Source organism: Hydra vulgaris, chromosome 03, assembly GCF_038396675.1.
Source record: "Hydra vulgaris chromosome 03, alternate assembly HydraT2T_AEP".
Lineage (NCBI taxonomy): Eukaryota > Metazoa > Cnidaria > Hydrozoa > Anthoathecata > Hydridae > Hydra > Hydra vulgaris.
The window spans coordinates 21,640,352-21,659,716 of NC_088922.1; positions in this window are offsets into that span (position 1 = coordinate 21,640,352).

Sequence of the window (19,365 nt, forward strand, 5' to 3'; positions counted from 1 at the left end):
CCACAGTTAATTTCAATTGGAGATTACCACAAAGTTCGACAAGGTCAGGTATTTCCGGAATCTGTTTGGTTTTGTACAAAAAAGACTATGATTCTGAATACTTACTTAACTGATCAAATCTTTCATTGAATGAGCCTAATGTAGACAGTTAAAAAATTCGACTTCAAATTTTTTTTCTGGGGAAGTTATTAGCTCATCGTGGACAGTTTCTCTAGCTTGACGTTTAATACATCGAACTCTTAATGTAGCTTTAAAATCAGGCTTGATTTTTAGTTCTTTGGACAATTACTTTGCCGTTAAAAGAAAGTGCAGAATTTTTTTAACATTTCTGAGCATTTACCGAGACCCATGTCTGTTGACTGGAGAAATTTAGTAACGACACTTGAAAAAGCATGTCATACCAAACAACCAACGAAAAAATAAAAGTGAAATCTTTTAGCTGTTCAACTAGAGTAGTAGCCTCATGAGAGACTTGAACTTGAGTTTTTTGATTTTCAATACCCAAAGTTTTTAAAGCATCGTAGATGAAACTAATTTAATAACGGACTGTTTTAACATTGCTTATTCTTGCTTCCTATCGTGTGTCACTGAGCTTTTTAATGGTATATAATCCAAAATAATTGGTTAAAATTTTCCATCGTTGAAGAGACGCTGAAAACAATGTGAACAACCTCTGAAGTACCCCAAATAAAATGACTGATTTTACAGACGACTTAGTGGCATCACATTGTACGAGATTGTAGCTATTAAAGGCACACGGTACATAAACAGCTAAGGGATTTATGTCCAAAATTCTCCTTTGAACCCCAATTTATTTTCCTTTCATGTTCGCCCCGTTGTTATAACCCTGACCCCTACAACCGTTCAATTCCAGTCCGTATTTATTTAAAACATCTGTAATAACTTTAGTGAGTCTTTCACCAGTGGACTTATTGGCAGTTAAAAATTCTATGAAATGTTCTTTTACTGATATTTAATCGTCATCTGATGATAAATCAACAAATCGTATTGTCAGCAAAAGTTGCTCTAAATGTGTAATGTCCGGAGTACAGTTAGCTATAATTGAATAATACATTGATTTCTTTATGCGCAATATAATTTCTGACTTCACTTTTTTACATATCAGCTCTATTAATTCATTTTGTATATCTTTTCCGCTGTAGTATATCTTTTCCACCGTTCTGAAACATCACCCTTCATAGCAACATCCCGCAAAACTGGATCAAATTTGGCTAATAGTTGTACTAAGCTTATAAACTTTCCATTATTAGGCGTATATAGTTTGTTGAAAGTACCTCTAAACGCCATGATTTTTCCAGCTAAATAAAGTGTAATACACATCAATCTAGACAAAACATTATTCCATCTTGTAGTTTCTTTTCTAATCAAATATTGCTTTTGGTAGTCTATTTTTTTCCTATTTTTAATCGTAGTTCAGTGTCGATCCATGAAAGGTAAAATTTTTTATGAGAAATACTATTCTCGTGAACTTTAACATTTCAGACAAGTGTTTCCAGTTGTTATATCCTTCAGATACTAAACTAGACGTTAATATACAATCAAATGGCCGGCAACAAAAACAATAAACTCGATCCTTAGAGACGGAGTATATTATTCAATTGTTTCGTTGTTTGCAAGTTTTTTTGTGAAATGACATTTAAAGAAATGCCGGGCTGTTTCATTCTTTGGATAACTATCAATGTGAGTTTGCACTTGCCAGTTAGATATATGATCAAAAATTTTGCTACTTCGAATGAGTAGCCATATGGCTGGATCCGATATATTTGGGACAACAGTGCTAAAGTTGTCTGGAATATGTATTTATTGCACATCACCAACGGATCATCACGAGTAGATATTGGAGTTGTAGCACAACTTATCTCCTCACCTCGGGAAATTTAGTCATGGCCCTACCCTAACGCCGCCACTGTGTGTGTGTGTGTGTGTGTGTGTGTGTGTGTGTGTGTGTGTGTGTGTGTGTGTGTGTGTGCGTGTTCAACGTACTCAACGTATTACAATTGATTAAAAAATTACAGATTTTTGATGAGTTCAAAAATTTGCGGACAAAGCTTTTTTCGGACAAATTTTTAAAAATGTAGGAATTTTTTCAATTATATTTAATCAAAATATATTAGAAATACCAAATCACATTACTATTTTGTGGGATTACCAACATAATCAAGAACGGCTTCGGATCTATGAGGCACAAACTCAACTAAGTTAATGCAAACATCAATTGTAATAAAGTGCATAATTTCTTTAATTTTTCAAATTAAATTAGCATGATGTATAACTTGATGACCTATTATTTGACGTTCAACATTTTCCCATGAATATATTTGATTGAGATATATTTGATTGAAATACCAACTTCAAAACATAAACTTTACTCTTTTTGAAAAGTTCTTGAACCGATTTGCATATGAGTTTGGGATTGTTGTTCTGATGGTATCCTAAAGTCAATTTACTCTTTGCATGAGGAAATACAACTCTCTTATATGTGTCTTTGTATAAATTTTATATAAGAAGCGGATTGACGGTATGCAGTTGAGATTTAGGATCGTATTTCGTATCTACTGGACGTCAAACAATCTTGATTCCATCTGATCAAAACTGCATAAACTTAATTTCGTCACTAAAAAAAAACTTCGACCAATATTGGCTACTCCAATTTAAATACTGTGATACTAAGTCTTCTCAGGGAGTTTTCAAGGAAATCAATGGCTGTTAGGATTGACGTCTTCCAAACATATTTGCATTACGTAAATAAAGTTTACGTCATGCAAATATGTTTGGAAGATGTCGAGCTTTTTATCTTGATGATATGTTTGTAAAGCGTGGTCTTCCTAATTGCTTTTGAATCTTTGTGGATCAATTAAGTTCATATTTATTCATAGTTTGTTTGTCAGCAGACTTACCGGCACCATAAAAATGTGTTATCAAGATCAATTCAAATGGAAACGAATTTCCATTTGAACTGATCTTGCAATCGACTTTTTTACTTGATATTTTATACCCCCGTGACCTCAATCACTTATAAATGAAGCTTTTTAATTTCCACAGAATATTTGTTTGCAATATCAATAAACTAGCAATTTTCGGAAAAAGTATAAAAAGCTTTACTATGTCCAAAATTTTTGAGATCGTTAAAAATCATAAATCCTTAAATTAATTAAAGTACGTTAATTAAATAATCAATATTTGTTCAAAAAATAACAGTAAAAATGAAAACCTTTTAACTGGTACATAATATGTTAGATTTATAAGTTAGTGCTGAAATATTAGTAAAATTCAAATTAATCTGTCCGCAAATTTTTAAACGCTACACTAAGTACATTGAAACGTGTCCTAGCTTATGATGTGCCCAGACCCCCTGTAGTACATAAAATTATTAACAAAAATTTTTGTAACGGAAAGGTTCCCACAGAGGAAAAGAGGGTCAATTTTTGCCCCGATTTTAGAAAAACTTTACATCCATTTGTGATGCCAGTTTAATATCAACCAACTTTAAAAGTGAACAATAAATCTAACAAATAATGAGTTTTAATACTTAAATTTAAATTCTTTTCTTGAATAATCTGTTAAGTAACTTTGAGAACAATAAAAAAACATTGAAACTTGCTAAAACAATAATATATTTGTTTTAAAACCATATTTATTTATTTGTAGACAATAAAAAATTCTTTTTTACCATTACAAAACAAAAATATTAAATGTACAAGTGATTAAAAAAAAGTGATTAAAGAAAAGAATAAAATAATAGGTAGTTAATAATACTATTGAACATTTAATTATTTGTGCATTATTATACCTTCGGCATAATACTATTGAACATTATTTAATTATTTGAGCATTATTACACCTTCGGCATAATACTATTGAACATTTAATTATTTGAGCATTATTATACCTTCGGCATAATACTATTGAACATTTAATTATTTGTGCATTATTACACCTTCGGCATAATACTATTGAACATTTAATTATTTGTGCATTATTATACCTTTGGCATAATACTATTGAACATTTAATTATTTGTGCATTATTATACCTTCGGCATAATACTATTGAACATTTAATTATTTGAGCATTATTACACCTTCGGCATAATACTATTGAACATTATTTAATTATTTGAGCATTATTACACCTTCGGCATAATACTATTGAACATTTAATTATTTGAGCATTGTTACACCTTCGGCATAATACTATTGAACATTTAATTGTTTGAGCATTATTACACCTTCGGCATAATACTATTGAACATTATTTAATTATTTGAGCATTATTACACCTTCGGCATAATACTATTGAACATTATTTAATTATTTGAGCATTATTACACCTTCGGCATAATACTATTGAACATTATTTAATTATTTGAGCATTATTACACCTTCGGCATAATACTATTGAACATTATTTAATTATTTGAGCATTGTTACACCTTCGGCATATTCTAACTTTTTTTACAGCCACGATTTCATTTGTACACTTGAGTAAAAAATAACGTATCTTTTCTCTTCTGAATGTACTTTGTATTAACAAGTTGTTGAACTAACTTGCTTTTCTCACTGAACAACCGTTTTCAACATCAAGGTTCATGATGGCTGTTTCAAATTTTTGATAGAAATCATTTACTCTCCAATACCCTGGAGAAAGCTTCGACCATTGAATCTCAGCTTTTCAATGCTCAAGCATGACAAAAACTTCTCTGTAAATAGTGGAACTAAGCTGGAAGCTAATGCTGAGAAAAGTTGAATTTAATTCCTCAAACATTTTCATCTGCCATTATGCCTTTATATCCTAATAATTAAAGCCTAAAATTTCCTGTGTTTCATTTAAAATAATAATGTATTTTATGTAATCGAAACAAGTTTGTATATTTTTTATAAAACAATTAGTCAGATTTTGTACCTGTGTTGAGTCAGATTGAACTGTGTTTAAGAAAACATTCAGTTTAAAAAATGAATTGGAACTTTGTCATTTCAGTGATTTCATCCCTTGTTTCTTCATTAATTTCAGTGTTTTTTTATGAATAGAAACAATTTTAAGTAAAGTAAACCTTTACCAATAAATTGGTCATGAAAAACAGCTTCAAGATTGTGAAGTTTGAATTTTTCACTGGATAGTAGTACCATCAAAGTACGTTCTACCAGGTTTTAATAGATTTTACTGAACTTTCTATCCTCAACAAAAAATTTTACTAAGTTTTGATGATCTTAAATAACTTTATCAAATAAAACCAAAAAGTTATAAAGGAGGAATGGGAAAGCAAAATTTTTACTTTTTTTAATTTTTCTGAATATTATGAGGAACAATTAGATTTTTTTGTATCAATTTATAATGCTTGTTTAATCACCTTCTTAAAAACCTTGTTGCCAGTTATTTATCTACAAAATTGATCAATACTCAGCATTGGTTCATTAATTCAGGAATCAGTAGAAATTGACAGTCTTTACATCTTTTCGAATCTTGATTTTCATTATCCAGATCATTCAATAGTTTTTAAGAACTTTAAATAATTTATTCTCTAGTAATATGGCGTCGACTAGCAGTTAAGTATGTGAAAACATAGAGCGCTGTGATTACAAAATAGTTCTTTTATAAGATACTTTAAATTTACCTGTGTTTACTTTAGTAATATCAGAGCAAAGACACTGAACTTTATCATCTAATCAAAAGTTATACATTAGTTTTTTGTTATGGGTTTCCACAGAACCTGAATCAGTTGCTGGAATTCTAAGTAAATCAGTTTGTTTTTTAATCCTAGCAAGAACAGCTTAACCATCTTTTAAAATCTGTTTTCCTTCAGTAAGTCCTTTGATAATTTTCCATCAAAAAAATTGTCAAAAGAGAACTTGAAGATTTAGAAATACATTTTATATGGTCCCTGATTTTAATACGGACCCATGAACACAATGTTTTCTGCTGTTCTGAATGTTCATACAGTTTGTCATTAAGTGCTTTTAATAACATAAAAGTATATTTTAGTGTTTTGATAATGTTATTTAGTTTATCATAACCATTTAAGGTTATATATTAATGTGGGTATTTATTTTCAAAATAAAAAGTTACTTAAGCAAATTAAAAATAATTAATTTTTGTTTTATTATTATTATACACACACACATACACACACAAACAAGAGTTCCATATTACTGAACTATATTGAAGATAAGGAAATTTCATATAAGTATTTAAAAGAGTGTTTAATTAATCCAAGTTGTTATTTTTTGTTAAATTTAATTAAACATTCCTTTGACCACTTAGTTTACCACTTAGACCACCATTTAGTTCACCTATATTGTTTTGAAGATTTTTGTTGTCCGCTTGCTTCTTTATCACAGAACTTTTGTGTCATCAGCAAAGAGTTTTACAATGTTTTTTAAATTAACACGTAAATCATTTATGAATATAATAAATAGTAAGCGGCCTAGTACAGATCCTTGGGGAACTCCACTTAAAACATTTTTCTATTCAGATACATATTCCTCTAAAACTACTCGCTTTGATCTATTGCTGAGAAAACGTTTTCACCAATTTAATAGTTAACTCGAATTAAAAAAAAAAATTATTTCTTTGTTCAAAACAAACTTTGATTATCTTTTCAAATATAAATTGTACAGTTTTTCCAAAAATTACATATTAAAAACCCATTTTTGATGAAAAAAACGAATTTCTTATAATATTTATCAGAGAAAGGTGCTCCTTAAACATAAGTATTTTAACTCTTTAATAGTGTGTTCGGCAGTTTATTATTTAAATACATTGATATTAAAGAGTCCCAAAATCGGGGTAAAATTTCTTAAATACGAGGCAAAAATTGATCTTTTTTTCATTTGAGGGAACTCAGATGGCAAAAAGGTCGAACGGTTTTGCCGTCAATGTTGATGGTTGTACCAGATTAACCCATGATATTTTTCGTTTAGCATTCTTAAAATAATCTCATTTTTCTTCACTAATAGAATTTTGGTGCAAAATTTGTTTTCTTTCGTGTCATAAGTGCTTTTTTGATTTTTCATCTGTCTTTTATTCAACTCATGTAGCACATTTTTCACACGAAAATAACTCCATTTTTTAATCATTTCATTGGGGAATTGCAAAACTGCGTAACTAGCATTGGCTACTATAATTAAATATTAATAACTTTAACACTAAATATCTATTGTTGCCATTACAAAAAGCATGAATAATACTCTATATACTGAAATGAATCCCAAAATCTGTTGACAGAAATCCTAAATGAAAAACAACAGGAAATTGTTATTATAAACCAGAAAAAAATTGTCCAATCAGTGGAAAATACTTATCAAAAAACGTGGTATATAAATGTGTTGTTTCTTCTAAGAATGTATCTGATAAATAATATACTGTTTACCAGGTATTAAACCAATATATATATATATATATATATATATATATATATATATATATATATATATATATATATATATATATATATATATATATTGGTTATATATATATATATATATATATATATATATATATATATATATATATATATATATATATATATATATATATATATATATATATATATAACCAATATATATATATATATATATGTATATATATATATATATATATATATATGTATATATATATATATGCATATATATATATATATATATATATATATATATATATATATATATATATATATATATATATATATATATATATATATATATATATATATGATATATATATATATATATATATATATATATATATATATATATATATATATATATATATATATATATATATATATATATATATATATATATATAGGTTTAACAGAGGAAGAATGGAAAAACTTTTTGCCAATCATAAGCAATCCTTTAAAAATAAAAAGTATTCAATAGACACCATGCTGTCAAAATACATATGGGAACTAAAATTGTTCTTAAACTTGAATTGTTCTATCCTTAAAACCAGCATATAATAATTTTTCTAAAAAATGCATGTTGTTCCTTCAAGAACAATTTGAAATAGTTACACATGCGAACCAAGAATGTTTATTAAAAAAAAATCGGAATTGATTTCTAAATGCAGGTATGAAAATAAAATTCTCCTAAAAAACAATAAAAATTAGTGAGATCAAAAAATAATTATATTAAATCCCCCCTTTAAAAAAATGCTTAAAAAAAAAAGCAAAAGTATACAATTCTAAAAAATTCTTTTTATAGTATCGGTATATTCCACAAATGTGTGAAAATTTACAGTAGCTAAGACATTTATGACTTCCTGTAATTTAATTTTTGGTATTAAGTGAAGTTTTATCAATTTGAACATTCATTTCCGATAAATCTTAATTGATCAAACACCATAAAATAAAAAAGTGTAAAATGAAAAAAGTTTTGACAATTGACTTTCTACTAAATCATTATTGCTCCTTTCTTTTAAGAACATTAAGAATACATTTTGAATTTTTGGTTTATTTATTTATAAGAGAGACTAGGCCTTGTTTTTTATATTTTATTAGTAAAGTACTCAAACTTATCAGAGCCGACAAAGGCAATTACCTTGCATATTTCCGGGTCACTTCTCGTAATTCTGCTTGTAGCCTTAACAAAGCCGGACCTATAGTCATTAAACTTCCAAACAAAAGCGGAATAACTTATCTACTTGTCAAATAATCCTTGCCACATAACAGTGACAAAATTGACAAAATTAGAGCTAAAATCACATCAACACAAATCTTAAGTCTACCATAAATTATTGATCGCCGAAACTTGTTTATACACCATATTATTAATCTATACATCATATTACTGATCGTCGAAACTTATTATGCATCAATAAAGACTCCCCTCCAGAAAAAACTAAGTACACAGCGAACAACACAGGTTTAAAAAAACTACACAACGATACGCTATTTTAAAATACGATAAAACATTCGATATATCAAAAAGAAGCGCTGTATATATTTTTTTTTTATTAAACAAACTCGTTTTAAATTTTTATTTTTAACTTCAAGACTTATGAAGCAATAAATTTTGAACTGATGCACTTAGTGTCGTCAAAACTGCTAATAACATACTCGATGATTTTTGTAACGTTATACGCAAATCTTTCACATAAGTAATTTTGACTCGTCGTATTTCACAATTAAAAATTTAAACCTGAACTTCAAACTTTTAAAAGTAATTTTATGTTAATGTACGTTAATGTAAAAAGTTTTAAACAAAACCTTTGATTGTCTAAAAAAATTTCTTAAGGTGGTATTACTATGATTTTTATTTTTCAAAATACGATTTTTTTTCTTTAAATAAGAAACTTTACTTTGCAAAATATATTTTTCATATTTTGCAAAGTAAAGTTCTTGTCACTTTTTTAAGTACATTTTATGCAAAATATATTTTTTATATATTTTTTTTATACCCAAGGTGGGTATAAAAAAAATATATAAAAAATATATTTTGCATACCTAGAGCTTATTAGAAATTTTGCCCCGTTTATTTATTATGAAAGAAAAAGTCTAAAGTCTTTCTACATCTTTAAACATCTTTCTATTATAGGAAAGTCGTCTCTTAATTCCTTGGGCACGCAGTTTTACCTACGTTAACACATAGCAAAATATCTCAAAAATTGATGGCAAATGCGTGATGTTTCTCCCGGGTTATTCAAAATTTAAGGCTATAATATAATATAACTTTACCCTTTCATTAAAGCTATATTTATTAAAAATGAAATGGACAACTCGGATAACGGGTCACGGTGAGCAAGTATGTCAAATAAGTTAACTCTATCTATTAGAATTTTCTTGTAACAACAATCGTAACTTCATCTGGTGTTTCCTCACATTCTGTAAACGAATTTAAAAACAAAAACGATACTTTTTGTTGCTCTACTAGAATAAAGTCTACTATAGCAGGATCTCTTTAGATGTTCAGTTCATAGAAGCTAACTCCTTTTGTTGTAGAATATTTATATTAAGAATAACTTTTATGCATTAAACTCTCACCGAAAATTTTTTTTAACTAAACTGTCCAATATGCCTAAATCCTGACAATTACGTGGGTTCAAAACCACCGCCAAGCACAATATCTTTATCTGGTTTTTCCTTTCTTGTCACTTTTTTAAGTACAAAACAAAACAGTTTAAGCATAGACTTACAAAATTTTAAAAGTTGTCTTATATTTTACATGATTGCTACGTACACAACTCGCAAACTCAACTTAACACACTGACGTTTACACTTACAGACGTTTGTACATAACTTTATGTAAATGTATTTTTACATTTGAATAACAATAAACACATTTGTTTATTGTTATATTATTTACATCTGCTATGGAATAAAGTTGCGTTTATTTAAAGAACCCGCTTGAAAAGAGTTGATTTATTGTAATTGGCATAAAGATTTATAAAATGGTTTGTTTTTTACTTAAATTCTTTGTGGTTTAGTGCGCTGTCTTCAGTGTAGTTTCTGAGGATTAAAATCACCCTCTTAGGATTATACCTCTTAGGATTATTTTCAAAATTTTCAATTTTTCCGAATAAATTTAATGCAAAAAAAAATGTATAGCAAAAACAACTTATAGATGTTAAAATGAAAATATAAAGTTTTCTTATATTATACATACATTATACATGATCGTTCCATATACCACCCTCAAATTCAACTTATGAGCAAGACGGTTACACTTACAGACGTTTGTACGTCACGGATCCAAATAAAATTTTTACATTGCATAATTTTTAATGACATATTGTTACAATATATCATATCTGTATATAAATTTTCTATGCTTCCTTATAAAAACGTACTGAGAGATTCTTTCTCACCATTAGTTTCTCTTTCATAGAGGAGATAACAAATTACAAAAGTTATCTTCTCAGTTTGAGATATATCGGGATACCTTTGACTACGATTGTGAAGTAGATAGCATTCTGGATTTCTTCGACAGTTAAATCACCACCATATATTTTGATGAACTCGTTTTGAGATGACTGAGAAACTTATTCTGGAGCCCTCTTGTTGATGGAATCTTACACTTTCCGAGTGGCATGCAATGACGGGGTTGTGGCTACCAATAAGCTCTATACCAGCAAAAAAGTTAAAATTTTCTTTCCTATTTACCTGTGTTGTTTAACCTGAAAACATAATTGTACATAGTTATTATAAATAAATTATTACAATAATTATATAAAAAACTAAAATTTATACTGCAAAAACTATATAATGAGTTACCGAGAAAAGCTAAATTCCTAGAAGCCAAGAAAAGAGTCACATCCCAAATTCCACAAAGATTTGTTCTCCATTTAGTTGTCTCAGAATTTATTCGCTTCTGAAGCTTTGAATCTATACTAGTGGAGCTGGTAAGATGAATGTATGTCTCTTTCCAATCCATGTAAAAATTTTGGTTCTATGGGTTGTATTGATGCTCCAATAGAAAAAATCTCTTTCTTTTATTTGCTTATTAAGCATAGGTTGATAAAACACATTAGAAGGAAAGATTCTTTTCTTTGAAATGCGGGGATAATTTGATTGCTTCAAAGATTGTGAATGGGCCTATTTAAAATGATTACATCTTAATATTTTTAACTCAAAACAACTGTGTACAAGGAGGGGTTAGCATTAGTTACTGCCGTGTCAGGTTGAACATCACATTGTCTCTTGTTGGATAAAGTACTAAGTTCTTTTTACTCTGATGAGTCATTTTGGAATTCATTTAGGTCAGCTTCAGGGGAGTTTTTTTGAGACCCCCACTGATTAACAGTCCTTCAAATCACACATATTGAGTGCAGCAGATAATATTGAAAAAAGAAGAGAGCTCATTGGTTCCTTTCGACCTTCATGATCTGACGAGGAATCATGGTTATTATTAAAGAGGCACTTTCTTCGGTTTGTGTTATGCTTAATCCAATATCCTCTAACGTTTGTCTATTTTTTGTAGGGTTGAAAATTTCAATAAAACTTTCAATTCGGGAAATTTTACGGAAAATTTCCTGAAATTTTGGAAATTTTGGAAATTTTCAAGAAAAGATAAGGTTTTATAATTAATGGGTAAAGTTTTATGTTTTATTTAGGCAGTTGTTTACACAATTTTAAGGTAAAATTTAGTGATGTAGCCCTCTTTGAAAAACACTTTTTTCGGTATTTTGTTATTTTTATTATAATCATAAGTATCAGCTATGACAATTTGTTTTTAAAATTTTCTAAAACTATTTTATCCTGTTATTTGCTCAGCATATTGAGATGCGTAGCGAGCTTTGGCTAATTATAATTTGGACCCCTCATCCCTATAAGAGATGGGAAATTTTTCAATATCTATTAAATTGGCCTACAAGTTACTAAAAACTCTAAAGTTATATATAAAAAGACTTCAAGTGCAGGTTGATTCACACATTCTAAAAAACTATTTAAAAATCATCGCATACTCAAATGTATTATTTGGTTACTAAAATTTCTACAAAACATATAAGTATACAAAACAATAAGTTTTTGTTTGAGTTTACTAAAACTCAAACAAAAACTTATTAACGATGTTAATAAATTAAATTCTTTTTAAGATTCTTTTTTTTTTTTTTTTAATTTTTAATTTTATTTCTACCAACTATCTTATTAACTTTTAACTTTTAAGTTTATTAAATTTAAATTTTCTTTAAATTATCCTTTTTTTATTATTAACTTATCTTTAGTTTTTAAGAGTAAGGTAACGCGGTGTTACATTGACAGGTGGGTAACATTGACACGTGTTATAATAAATGTTTTTACCAGTCACCAGTTGACTATTATTTAAATTATTTTAACCGACGCGACATTAATCTGTTGAATAAACAAATATAGCTGTTTTTATCTACATAATTGTAAACATAAACAACGACAATTGTAAACACCAACAACAACAATTGTAAATATAATTAACGACAATTGTAAACATAAACAACGACAATTGTAAACATAAGTAACGACAATTGTAAACATAAACAACAACAGTTGTAAACATAATTAACGACAATTGTATACATAAACAACGACAATTGTAAATATAAATAAAGACAATTGTAAACATAAATAACGACAATTGTAAGCATAAGTAACTACAATTGTAAACATAAACGACAACAATTGTAAACATAATTAACGACACAATACGGTTAACACAAATTAAACTTATTCTTAATTTTTTTACTGTTAAAAAACTTTAGTCATAAGGTAAGTTAAGCAATACTATAATATATTTTTAAATACATTTTTATGATGTTATTTGTAAATGCAAAGCATTTAAATGATTTTTTAGTATTTTTTGTTTAAAACGTGGATTTCGGTTTTAGGGGTAACATTGACAAAATTGTCAAAGTTACACCTATTATGAATAAACTTTGACAGACCTATATTATAGGTCAGTCAAAGTTTACTCATTGTCATTACGCTTTAAGTGTAAATAAATAAATGATTGATTTTTTTTTTAGAGTTTGTGATCGCTTGATATCATGCCTCGCAACTACAAAAATAAACCAAGTTCAATAAACGGATTATATGAAGAAAGCCATTAATGATGTGAGTGAAAACAATGTCAGCATAAGAAAAGCGGCATTCATGTGCAATATTAATAGAACAATGTTAATTAATCATATCAAGAATGTGCATTGTAAATAAGTTGGGCGTCCAAAATTTTGACAGAGAAGAAGAAACGTTGGTTGTTTATACAATGCAGAAACTTGGAGACTGGGGCTTTGGGATAGTTTGTTGCAGTATTGCGAGTATTGTGCAAGATTACATAACAGTAGTGGTAGAGCCAATACCTTTAAGAATGACAAGCCTGGAATTGATTGGATGCGTTGTTTTGAGGAGAGATGGAAAAACGTACTTACCCGTGGGATTGGACTATTTCTTCCTGCTAACCGTCCGTATGCATTTAATGAATAATGTGTTCAGCGCTATTTTGCATTTTTTTTAAAGAATGTTTTATGCTTTAAAAAGCATAAAATATTCTACTGTCAAAGTTACCCCAGATAGAGGGTAACATTGACAGTGGCACTACAACATCAAAAACAATTATCTATCAAAAATATTACACAAAAAATTAAAATTTTTAGCAGTTTATGGCCGCAATATCATTAGTAAAAACTTAGAAATATTGGATACCATTTTTTTTTCTTCTTAAGATTTATCTATGTTACACCACTTTACCTCGATTGTTTTTTATTTTCTTTTTACGATTTTCTTTTGATTATAGATTAGTAACTGATCTTAACATATTTGTAAATATTTGAATACAATTTTTAAATGGTACGAAGTAATTGTATGTTTACCTTTTAATGGTTGTACATGCTTGCTGATGAAAGCACTTTGGGGCATAGTGATAAGGCAAATATATTTTCTTCTTTTAGCTCCGGTAATATAGATTTTATTTATTTAACACGGCAAAGTATTCTTTTTTTTTTAATGACAAAATAAATAAATTAAAATAATAATAATAATAAAAAGTAAGATAAAAACCGACTAAAATTAAAAATCACCTTCTTTGCGGAACAGAGGGAGGAAGGAGGAGTGGGGTGATGGGGAGGTTGTTTTATCAAACAATATTTTTTGTCTTGTACGTTTTTGAGATCCAGATACTTTGCTATTTTAACGTGGTAAATTTACACATAAAACCTATTGTGATTGCATAAAATGTAAGTAAATACGATACGGTTCAAGCAATGCAAATCAGAGTCAAATATTGACTTTGATTGTAAAGATACAGGCGTATGGCCATCTTCTATTAGCAACAAAGAACTTGTGCGGCTGTGGCACAGTGGTTAGAGCGCTTGCTTTATAAGCAGGAGATCCAGGTTTGAAACGAGCTCTGGACATATTTTTGCGTCACGGTAAGGAAGGAGGCGTGAACTACTTGATTAAATGCACTTCCGCGGTGCTCTGTGACAAGACCGTTAGGTCTTTTCGGGGCACCTAAAAAAACAAAAAAATAAAATAATAAAGAACTTGTTTACTGGTTCGAAAAAGAACCGTTTTGTGATCATCATTGGCTATTTTATTTGAATTGTAAAAATGTTGTACTTGGTTTTGCAATAGATTATTTTTAGATCTAAAAATCTTGCTCACAATTGAAGGAAATAGTGATTGGAAAAACATGTCTAGTATTCTAGCTGAATCATGCACAAAGCAAATTTGTGCTGTCGGCGCTCGGCTTGAGCTGGAAAATTGGTTGAGGGAACAAGAGACAATTTACAAGGAAATACAAAAGCTAGTCCAATATAACAATAAGCACTTGAACAATTTTTTTTTGCATTAAATTTATTGTTCGGTAGTTAAAATTTTGCATTAAACTTATCTTTTGTTTAGTGCTTCAACATAGCGACCGCAGATCTTTAAAACTCATGTACAAAATCAGATACTAAAGCCTATTTCCGAAACAAACAACTAGGAATGCAGAACTGATAGTATAAAAGTTGTTTGTTATAAAATAGAAGCAGTGCACGGTGCATAAGTGAAAGTGACTGAAAATGCCAACGATCCAAAAGCAAGGGCTTAATCAACTGAACTGATTAAACAAATCAAAAACTTTTCATTTATAGTTACTTTAGCCATATGGTACGATTTATGGTTTGAAATGAATATTGTCAGCAAATTTATCCATTTAAAAAAAAAATGCAATTTAACATTGCACTAGAATGTATAAAAAGTGTAACCAAGTTTATGAAAAAATACAAATAAAATGGATTTGTATCTGCTCAAATTTCACTTTAGCCAATTCAGAGAATTGGCTAAAGAATTAGAAATGGAATTAGAAAGAATTAGAAAACCAGATGAAATTAAATTTCTAGCTGCCATTAGCTTGAGAGGAAAGAAAGCGTGCAGACAGTTCAATTACAAAAGCTTAGATAAATCATTGACAGATCCAAATGGAAATTATCAAGTTGAATTTTTAAATGCTTAGTTAGATGATGCAGTTGTTAAAGTTGTTGTCTCTCTGGTTTTGTTCATGCACAATTATTTTTTTGATATTGTGCACAAAATCAAAAAAAAAGTTGCGCCAAAATTATTTGATAAAATTTTATAAGGATTTAAATATTGCGCTTATAGATACACCTGGTTTGACCCGAAGGATTTATGGAATGAATTGTAAATATTTTCCGGCATTATTCCAGATAGTGTTTTGTCTTCTCATGATGCTTTACGTTCTATTAATGATTATGGTTTAAATACTGCTATTCCAAATGTCGCTATAAATCTTTGTATAGCTTTAACTTGCTATAACTCTTTGTATAGCAACGCATACAGAAAATATTGTAAAACTATCCGGTAACTTATCGAGTAAAAATGGGTAAATAAATGGCAATAACATATTAGGGTAGATTAGGGTAATATGAGCACCTTGGTAATATGAGCATACTAAAAGATTTCTAAGGTGTAAGCAGTGAAGTCAAAGTTTCTTTGTACTTTTTAAATCAACTTTATGTGATAATAACAGAAATCAGTATAATTAACGTAAACTTATATGCAGTAATTAGCGGCTTTATATAATTAAAACGCAATCAAGTTTTTGCGTTGTTAAAATATTATCATATCGCATTTAAACTCAAAAAATTTGTAATTTCATTTTTTAAAGGTTTGAGTTAATAAAATTGTAAAAATAACGAACTAATTTTTTCTTTTTAATGCGCAAATCATAAAAGCATTGTTTCAATAAAAAGTTGATCTTTTAATGATAAGTTTTGTTAGTAAGGAACCATTATAATCAACAAATTAGTTTTAATTGTCAGGTTGGCATTTTTTAAATTAACTAATGTTTTTTTTTTAAACTAATTTGATTTGCTCATATTACTTAGTGATCTGGGTAATATGAGCACTTTTGCTAATTTTTTAAAACCTCTGTGTTTTTAAGAAAAAAATTCTGGTGCTCAAATATCTATTTGAATCATGAATAGTTATTCCTAAAAATTGTTTATTCGCAAAAACTTTGGATTCAGCACAGTTTGTAGATTTTTGACCTAACCCCAACAAAAACAACCGGAAAAATCCTTTTGAGGGATGATAGTACATACCAATAGGAGTTCATAGCAATAAATCTTAAAATCAGGGATTACCGTCCGTGGGACTTTTTTGCGTTTAAAGTTCTAAATTAGAGTGAAAGTTAGTTTTCTTTATTTTCCGAATTCAACAATTAGTTTTACAAAAAACTTTATAAAACAAAAAATATTCTACATAAAATTCTAAACAACTCTTATCTTATTCATATTTTCACAAAAACGCGTTTTTAACCTTCAAAATTCGAGACAAAAAATCGGCATTTTGTCTACCATAATGTCACGCTGAAATATCTTTTACAACCATCGTGTCACACTGAAAAACGATTTTTTGACGATCTCATCTAGTCGCACGGAAAAACAACGCTTTGTTTTGGGAAATGGCACTTGAAAAGCTTGACTAAGCTTTAACTTTTGACTCATTACGACCAAAATACCTAATGCATCAAAAACACATGATGAATGCAGAAAATCTGTATGTTGTGTGCATGAAAAAAAGTGATAGAGAACTGACAGTTGCAGCAAAGGAAAAGATTCTTCAATTCATTGAACCTGATTTAGACTTCAATGATAACAGGGTTCCATTAGGAATTTGTGTCAACTGCAGATTTCAACTTGGAAAATTGGATGGCTCCATGAAAAAAGTTCCAACACTTTTCAACTTTCAGAACATCTCAAAAAAGCCTTCAACTCGCTCATCACTTATTTGTGATTGTTTGATCTGCCAAATAGGTAAACTGAGAGGAAAGGAGCAACATTCTCTGAACAAACTTGAGGACTCCTCTGAAAAATCAATCAAGCCTGAAAACCAGAGCGTTGAAAAGAGATGCACCAAATGTCTTTCATTCACCGGGGACTCGCCATGAAAATTTGAAAACAATTGCTGAAGCTGATGGAAAGGGCACAGAGCTAGTAGCTTCAGCAGTTATTGCTTCAAAAGATTCATCTCCTAATGGAACAATTCGTCTAACTCAACAAGCTGGAGGCAAAGCTACTCAGGATATGGTTCACATTCAGCAAAACATTGGACTCTCCAATAATGGTATGCGAAAGCTTGGCTCCACTTTGAATCAAATCAGTCCCTTACGGTTGGTAGAACCCAACTTTTAACTGAAATTTGCTCAGGCAGGACAAAAAGTAGCAGACCACTTTACAATTAGCAGCATGAACCTGTCAGAAGACAACCAGACCAGGGAGGTTGTGCACTGCCATAGTCTCATTGACCTCAGTGTCAACGTACAAGTTTCAAGAAACTTGGGAGATTCAGTCATCTTGAAGCTGGGAATAGATGGAGGTGGATCATTTTTGAAAGTCAGTTTCACTCACATTGAACTGGAAAAGAATGAGTTGGAGCCACAAAGTCCTGTTCAAAAAAACATAAAACTAACTTCTCCGCTTTCAGCCAAAGCAACAAGTGTCAAGCAGCAAATGCTTGTTGCTCTCTCTCAAGACACACCTGAAACTTACCAGAATGTCAAGCAGATTTTTGGTCTCATCAAAATCCATGAGAAGTCTTTGCTAGACTCTTTGGTTATTTCCTGTGATTTGAAGCTTGCTAACATTCTCTGTGGAATTCAATCACATAGTAGCAAACACCCTTGCTGCTGGTGTGAGGCAGAGAACACAAACCTCATCAGATGTGGCCATCCAAGAACCTTCGGTCAAATTCGGAAGCAATTCGCAGAGTTCATGAAATCAGGCGGTGACATTCGCAAGTCGAGAGATTTCAAAAATGTTGTTCATCTGCCCTTGCTTGATTTTCATGATGACATGCTTGTGCTGGAAGCCATCCCACCTATGGAGCTTCATCTACTTCTTGGTGTGGTCAACCATCTCTTCAAAAACCTCTGCGATCTTTGGCCAGATGCAAAGCAATGGCCAACCACACTGCACCTTTCTATTCAACCATTCCATGGGGGCCATTTTAATGGAAATGATTGCCTTAAGCTGCTGAGAGGATTAGATTGCCTGAAGCAAATTGCAGAGTAAAAGCACTTCAAACAGGCCGATGGATTTATTCAAACTTTGTCTCTGTTCAAAGATGTTGTCAAAGATGTTGTTGCTTTGGAACCACTTTGGATCCTGATTTTGAAGCAAAAATTGAAAGCTTTAAACAGAGCTACATTAATCTTCCAGTCTCTATTACTCCAAAAGTACATGCTGTCTTTCATCATGTTCCTCAGTTCATCAAGAGAAAAAATATGGGACTAGGACTTTTCAGCAAACAAGCAACTGAGGCTCTTCACTCAAATTTCAAGCCCTTCTGGGACAGATACAAAAGAAATCCAGAGAATCCTGATTATTCCAAGCATCTCCTCTCTTGTGTCATTGAATACAATAGCAAAAAAA